Source organism: Micromys minutus, assembly GCF_963924665.1.
Source record: "Micromys minutus genome assembly, chromosome: 31".
Lineage (NCBI taxonomy): Eukaryota > Metazoa > Chordata > Mammalia > Rodentia > Muridae > Micromys > Micromys minutus.
This window is the reverse complement of record NC_137966.1, coordinates 15993317-16000500: the sequence shown is the minus strand read 5'-3', so window position 1 is coordinate 16000500 and position 7184 is coordinate 15993317.

Sequence of the window (7184 nt, the reverse complement as noted above, 5' to 3'; positions counted from 1 at the left end):
CGCCTCACGCAGGCGCCGACCCCACCCCCGCCCCGTTTTCAAACGCGCCGGGAGCTCCTACTGGTAGGACCGCAGAGTTACGCCCCCCAGATCACCAGCCTCTCCTGCCCCGCAGGTTCTGGGCACTTGTGATTGGCTACACCAGGACGCGAATTCAAATGCTGGCTGTCTATTGGCTTATCGCTCGTGATTGGCCCGCCTCCTCCGCTGGGCGGGGCACGGAGGAACTCAGCTGGCGCCGGCGGGCTATCCCAAAAAGCCCGCCCGGAGGCAGAGGAGACTGGTCTTCTCCCTTCAAGACTTGTCCTGCGCTTGGGGAGTTGGTCGTGGGTACTACTTGTCCCTTCCACGCGAGCTTCCGGCCAAGGAGACCGTGTTTGGAGACGCCTACTCAAACACTGATGTGGAGATTGCTGAAGCTGGGCTCCGATGCGGGGCAGCCCTGTCAGTCGGCTCAGAGATCTATTCACTCGTGTACACGTTCTGTCTTCTCATGAGATGATCTGCTTAGAGAAGACAACCTCTTGAGGGTGGAGAGCAAGGAATAGGCCCAGGCTTCTCCCCACAGCTTGGCTCAGCCTTCATCCCCACCCCGAAGCCTGCATGCTCACTGGATCAGACCTCTTGTCGGTCTGAGACAGTTAATAGGGGATGGCTGTTGACACCACAGACTATGAGAGAACCCTAGAGCAAGCCCTGGGGCTTGCTCCCCATTGCTGCTGATCCCGAGGCAGGGTCCCCACACTTTCTCTTTTTCCAGGAGACAGTACAGGGTTTCCCACCTTGTTACTTTTTTCTCTTCCTCTTTTGAACTTTGTTACTTTGTTACCTCTCCCTGGGCAGCAGCGTTATTTTCAGAATCTGCTTTTGGTAGCCCCTTGGAAGGGCTAAAAAACGAAATTCAACAATGAGCAAACCCGATGTCAATCATATTTCAGAATCCATAACAATATCTCTGGTCCCCTGGTTAATATCAAATAGTTACAAAGTTAGTTGCTTTTTTTTTTTTTTTTAAAAGCTCTACCTTGTTTTGTATCCCGCTCAGTTTCTCTTATTTATTTATTTGGAGGCAGGTTTTGTGGGTTTTGATAAAGGGTCTCTCAATGTCCTAGTTAGCTGAAGCTAACAACCTGACACTTTACAATCACCTGAGGGAGGCAGACTCAGTTGTGTGATTACCTAGATCAGACTGCACTGTGGCCATGTTTGTGAGGGACTGGTCTGATTGATGACTGTGAGGGTTCACCTCTCACTACCTGTGGTGGTGCCATCCCTAGGTGTGCCTAGGCTGTATAAGAAAGATAGCTGAGCAAGAGCCAGGAAACATGGAGCTATGATCCTGCCTTTAATTCCTGCTCTGACTTCCTTCAATGATGGGTTGTGACCTGGAAGTGTAAGACAGATCACTTTTGGTCACGTTGTTTGTTACAAGAGAAAGCAAGCTAGAAAACCCCACGCTGACCTACAACTTGAGGTCTGTCCTTCTTCGGCTTCCTGACTGTTGGATTACAGTTCGGTACCACGTCACTTGGCCAAAATATTTTTATATTTTAGGAACCGGGTGTTCTCTTGGCTGTAGATCTGCTGATGCTGTAGCTTTTCTCCTGGTCCTACTGTTGTTTGAACCCCTACGGCTAAGAGCTACTCCTCCAGAGTGTAAGGTATATATATATATATATAAAATTTCCATTCCCATTGGGCTTCAACGGATGAGAGACCTGAGGAAAATCAGCACTTAGGAGCTGAGGATTGATGGGACCCATGTTTTTCGGGGGTGCTCCCCTCTGGACTCTGGGTTAGGCACAGACCACACCCAAACATCAATTTCCAAGCACAAATCAAAGGCAAAAAGACTGGTTATTAAGCAAGGCAAAGAGACAAGGTAGCTGAGTCTGAATTGGACAGAAACTGCAACAAATAGTTTTGCAAGTGTTCATTTTAAGAGGAAACAGAGGGATTCTGCATTAGAATGAGCTAGGACATGTTGGTAAGTTCTGATTGGGTATTTTAACTAGGTTAGTCAAAATAATGAATTTGATGGTTGAAGCTTGGTGATCAGTCTCAGGAATGAGACAGGCAGAACAAGGTGGCCAAATATGCAAATGGACTTTGGGGAGTGACTTTAGGAATGTGATCTAACAGTTTAGCCAGGGAGAGGGGAGGGAGAGGGCAAAGCCTGTGGGCGCCATGTTTGCCACGCTTGAGCCTGCTAGCACCCTTCCAGGATCACACTTGGCTTAATGGAATTTGACTTGACAGACTGGAGGTGGATGAGGAAAGACCGGGATAGGAGGCAAAGTGTGTAAAAGTTAAGTATTATGGGATCCTGAGGCACCTCACCGATTTGAAAGAGGCTGAAGGGAGCATGAGATGTGGCGAAGCCCAGGAAGGTTTCCATGATGAGAGATTAAGAAATACTGTGGAATTCTGCAGAACAGTCACCTAAAAAAAAAAAAAAAAAAAAAAAAAAAAAAAAAAAAAAAAGATGAAGAAACCCACAGCAAGCAGAGACACGGCAAGCAGAGAGAGATTGCTGAGAAGACCATCTGCAGTCTTGGATGTCCTATAGATGTCCGCCAAGTTTGTTTTACTTATGATGTCATTTAGGCCAGATGCTTCTTTATTTTTCTGTCAAGATGATCTTTTTATTGGGGTGAGAAGAGCCGAGAATTCACCCACTAATATTATCCTACGGTTAATCTGTGACTTTACATTTAATAGTATTTGTTTTATGAAATTAGGTGAACCTGTGTTTGGGGCATATGTTTAGAACTGTAGAGGTTTTATTTTGTTTTTTTTTTGTTTTTGAGGGCCCCTAATCAGTATGGAGTGGTCTTAATTGTTTTGTTTTTTTTTCCACTAGTTTTGGCTTGAAGTTTGTTTTGTCAGGTGTTAGACCAGCCACGCCTCCTGGTTTCCTTGGTCCATCTGTTCGGATTGTCTGTTCCAGTCCTTGCCCTGTGAGGTACTGTCTGTCTTCTACAGTGAGATGGGTTTCTCAGGCAACAAATAAATGTTTCCTATTTTCAAATCCAATCTACTGGTCTGTGTGGATACTTAGTTGCTATTAAAAGGTGTGTGTTGGTTTCTGTCATCTTTCTGATTTTGTAATGTGTGGTTTCTCCTCCTCTTGCTTTTAGTTATCACTCTACCATGATGTATTTCTTTTTAAAAAAGATTTGTTTATTTTATGTATATGAATACACACACTGTAGCTGTCTTCAGACACACCAGAAAAAGTCATCAGATCTCATTACAGATGATTGTGAGTCACCATGTGGTTGCTGGGATTTGAACTCAGGACCTTTAGGGAGAGCAGGCAGTGCTCTTAACCACTGAGCCATCCATCTCTCCAGCCCAAAATGTTTAGCCCAGGCTGGCCTCAAACTCGTGATCCTCCTGTCTCTGCCTTCCTCAGCAAATCCTACTACAACCGGCAATTTATTTATTTTTATTTTCATGTGTATGAGTGATTTGCTTACATTTATGTACATGCACCAGATTTATGATGGTGCCCTCAGAGATCAGGAGGGAGTCAGATCCCTAGATCTGGACTTATGGGTAAATGTGGGCTACAAGCCGGCTGCTAGAAACCAAGACCAGGTTCTTTGCAAGAACAAACGCTCTTAACTGCTAAGTCATCTCTCCAGCCCCAGTTCATTCTTTCTTGAAACTTTCTGGAGGATTTTTTTTTTTTTTCTCTGAAGCCTAAGAATTCTTTCAACTATCTTTGTAGTGGCTTAGCGATCACAAAGTCCTGTAGCCTATTTTTTTTTTTTTTTTTAAATCAAGGGAAGTTTTTGTTTCTCCCTCAGTTATGATAGATTGCTTTGCCGAGTATAGCTGGGTATGGTCTGGATCGTGTGTTCTAGTCTTTCAGAACTTGAAATCCATCCTTCCAGGCCTTCTTGTGTTTTAAAGTCTTAGTTGTAAGTTATTGACAACAGCCTTGACGGAGAAAGGAAAACATTCTGTGTCTAAGGGCACTGTAACCCCTGACACACCAAGTCAGAGGAAAGGCTCTGCACAGCAGGAGTTTCTGCCTCAGGAATCTGGGAATGTGCTGTTTCTTAAGATTTGTGGACCTGCAAGTTCCCATGATTTTTTTTTTTTTAATCCGTACTTCCTTGTCTTTTGCCTTTGTTCTCCTGGTGATCTTTTAAGCAAAACATTCTGTTTCTTATAAACATAGTTTGATAATTCTTTTTTTTTTTTTTTTTTTACATTATGATTATCTCTGCATGTAGTTCTTCCTAACTAAAGCTCCTAATAAAAAAGTGTAAGAGGCACTCTGGATGCTTAGAGCTTCCTGCACACTTTGTGTCCCCAGCTGCCTCTGCTGAAAATTTACATTGCAGACTCAGTCTTACTTTGTGGACTGGACACCAGTATCTCTGGCTGAAAGTCTACTGTTAATTATGAAAACAATGATGGGCGTGCCTTTATGTGTGGTTTGGTATTTCTAGCTTGCTTTCTTCTTTCTTTTTTTGAAGATTTATTTTAAAAAAAAGATTATATATGAGTACACTATAGCTGTCTTCAGATACACCAGAAGAGGGCATCAGATCCCATTACAGATGGTTGTGAGCCACCATGTGGTTGCTGGGATTTGAACTCAGAACCTCTGGAAGAGCAGTCAGTGCTCTTAACCACTGAGCCACCTCTCCAGCCCTCTTGCTGCTTTCAAGATACTTCATACTGTCTATTTGTTTTAATATGATGATGGCAGGGAAGTTCTTGTTTTTCGAGGGGGTCTTGTTGGTTTGGTGTCCTAAATGCCTTCTATATTTGGCTTGGAGTCTGTCTGTCTGTCTGTCTGTCTGTCTGTCTCTTTCTGAGAAATTTTGTCACAATTCTTTTGAAAATGTTTTTCATGTTCTCATTCTCCTCCTCCTCTTGTTTGGCTTTTCCCCATAGTGTCTTGTGTATCTTGGAATTCAACGTATACTTTCTTATTAATTTTTCTTTGATCTTATTGGATCTGATGTTGTTTTCAAGTTTAGATATTTTGCCCTCCCTTTGATCTGGTCCATTGTGAGAGTTTTCCCAGAGCTTCTCTGGGGGTGTATAATTGTCTTAGCTTCCTACTGCCACAGATAATATATAATGACCCAAAGCAGCGTGTGACAGAAGGGGTTTGTCTGCCCGGCTTACAGGTTACAGTTCATCATGAAGGGGACGCAGGGAAGGAGCTCAAACCAGAAAAAATAATAGAAATAAAAAGCATACTTAGGAAATGATTGCTGAGACATGTCCACTGAGTCACGAATGAGCCTCTCAGATGCTCTGGCTCTGGCAGGCGCCACTTAGTGTCTTATAGGGACGGGTGTGAGCTCTGCAGCCTCTGTTCTGGGTCCTGGCAGTTTCCCTGACCCCTGAACTCCCTTTGGGTCTGTTCTGTCCCTGTAGGCCCAGGGTTATGTGAGGAGGAACAGCACTTCCCTTAAAGTCTCCTTTTGGTTTTGAAGCTCATAAACAATTTTATTAGGAAAACCGCAGAGCAGGCAAACTGTGAATATCTCCAGTTGTCCAGAGGAAGAAGACAGAGAGGGCAAAAAGTTAGGCATGGGAAGTTTGGCCAGCAGCCCACCACATCACAGGAAGCAGCCACAGGGTAAAAAGTGGTTGTGAGGCTTTACAGATAAAGTGAGGATGGTCCAAGTGTTAGGGGAAGCATGCTTAGAGAAGAGACAGAGGCATGTTTTTCTGAATAATTGAGAACATCAGGCAGGCTTACAAAGCTGTGTGGCTGTGATTTTCTAAGCAGTTCAAAGAGGGCAGATAATTCTGAGGGAAAAAAAAGGTGTATTATCCCACTAAAGACATAATTATTCCTCCTGTGGTGGTTTGAATGAGGTTGGTCTTCACAGTCTGATATATTTGAATGCTTGGTCTCCAGTTGATGGAACTGTTTAGGAAGGATTAGGAGGCAGGAGCATGGGAGCATCCAGGCAGGCTTGGTGCAGGAGAAGTTGAGAGTTCTACATCTTCATCTGGAGGCTGCTAGCAGAATGATAATTTCCAGGCAGCTAGGATGGGGGGGTCTTAAATCCCACTCCCACAGTGACACACCTACTCTAACAGGGCCACACCTTCTAATAGTGTCACTCCCTGGACCAAGCATATACAAACCATTACACACACTAAGAATCTAATTCCATTCTGCCCACATCCTGAGAACTGGGGTGAATTCCAATTTAAAGGTAATGGACTAATTTCTTAGGCAGGGAGACTTTCAAGACAGGAGAGCTTTCAGGCTGGCTCAGAGAACACAGATATAATTGTTAAAGAGGTCAGCACCACAGGAGAGAAACCTCCTGTACTTTACTGAGACAGTAAAAAAGTTGTTTGGGATCACACCCCACCTGTCTTGTCAAAATCCAAATTTATTTGAAGGTAGATGATGTGAAGGGGTTCCTGGCTCCCCAGAGCCAGCATGGAGAATTGATACAGCTGTGGTCCCGGGGGCCTGGCCACATATTGAGCCCACAGCAGAGCTTCACAGTGTTGTTCAGAGAGCACTTGCCTTTTAGTCAGGAGTTCAATGCCATCCTGGTCTACATAGTAAGTTCTGGACAGCCAGGGCTACACACACATACCATGTCTAAACAAAGAAATGAACCCCCCCCCCAAAAAAAAAAACACCAGAACAAAACAGGCTATGTGTGATACAACCTGCAGATCTAGAGGGGTGGAGCTACCTAAATCCTTTGGTGCCCAGAAAATTATACCGTAAGCTCCAGATGCCAGGCATGGAGCTAGCTGTGGATTTGGTTTTTCACCTATGGATTTGGTGTTGCTTTAGCCTGGTCATTCCTCACTATGAGTCTTGGGTGAGATGTGAACTTTGACCTTCCCAGTCATTGAAAGTGTTGAAGACTATGGAGCGATGGAAGTGACTTTGCATCTTGTATTACGAGCATGAGATTTGAAGACAGAGAGTGGAAGGCCACAATTTAAATGACATACTTTGGTGTCAAGTTGACAAGGGGTGGGATTTTGATGGTTAGCTTCAGTTGTCAACTGGGTGAGGTCTAGCATCACTTGACAGACAGGCCTTTGGCTTGAGGTGGGAAGATTCACCTACTGTGGGCGGTTTCATTCCCTAGTCGGGGATCCTGGACTGTATACAAAGGGGAAAGTGAGCCAAGCACAGGCATTCATCGCTTTGTGCTTCCTGACTG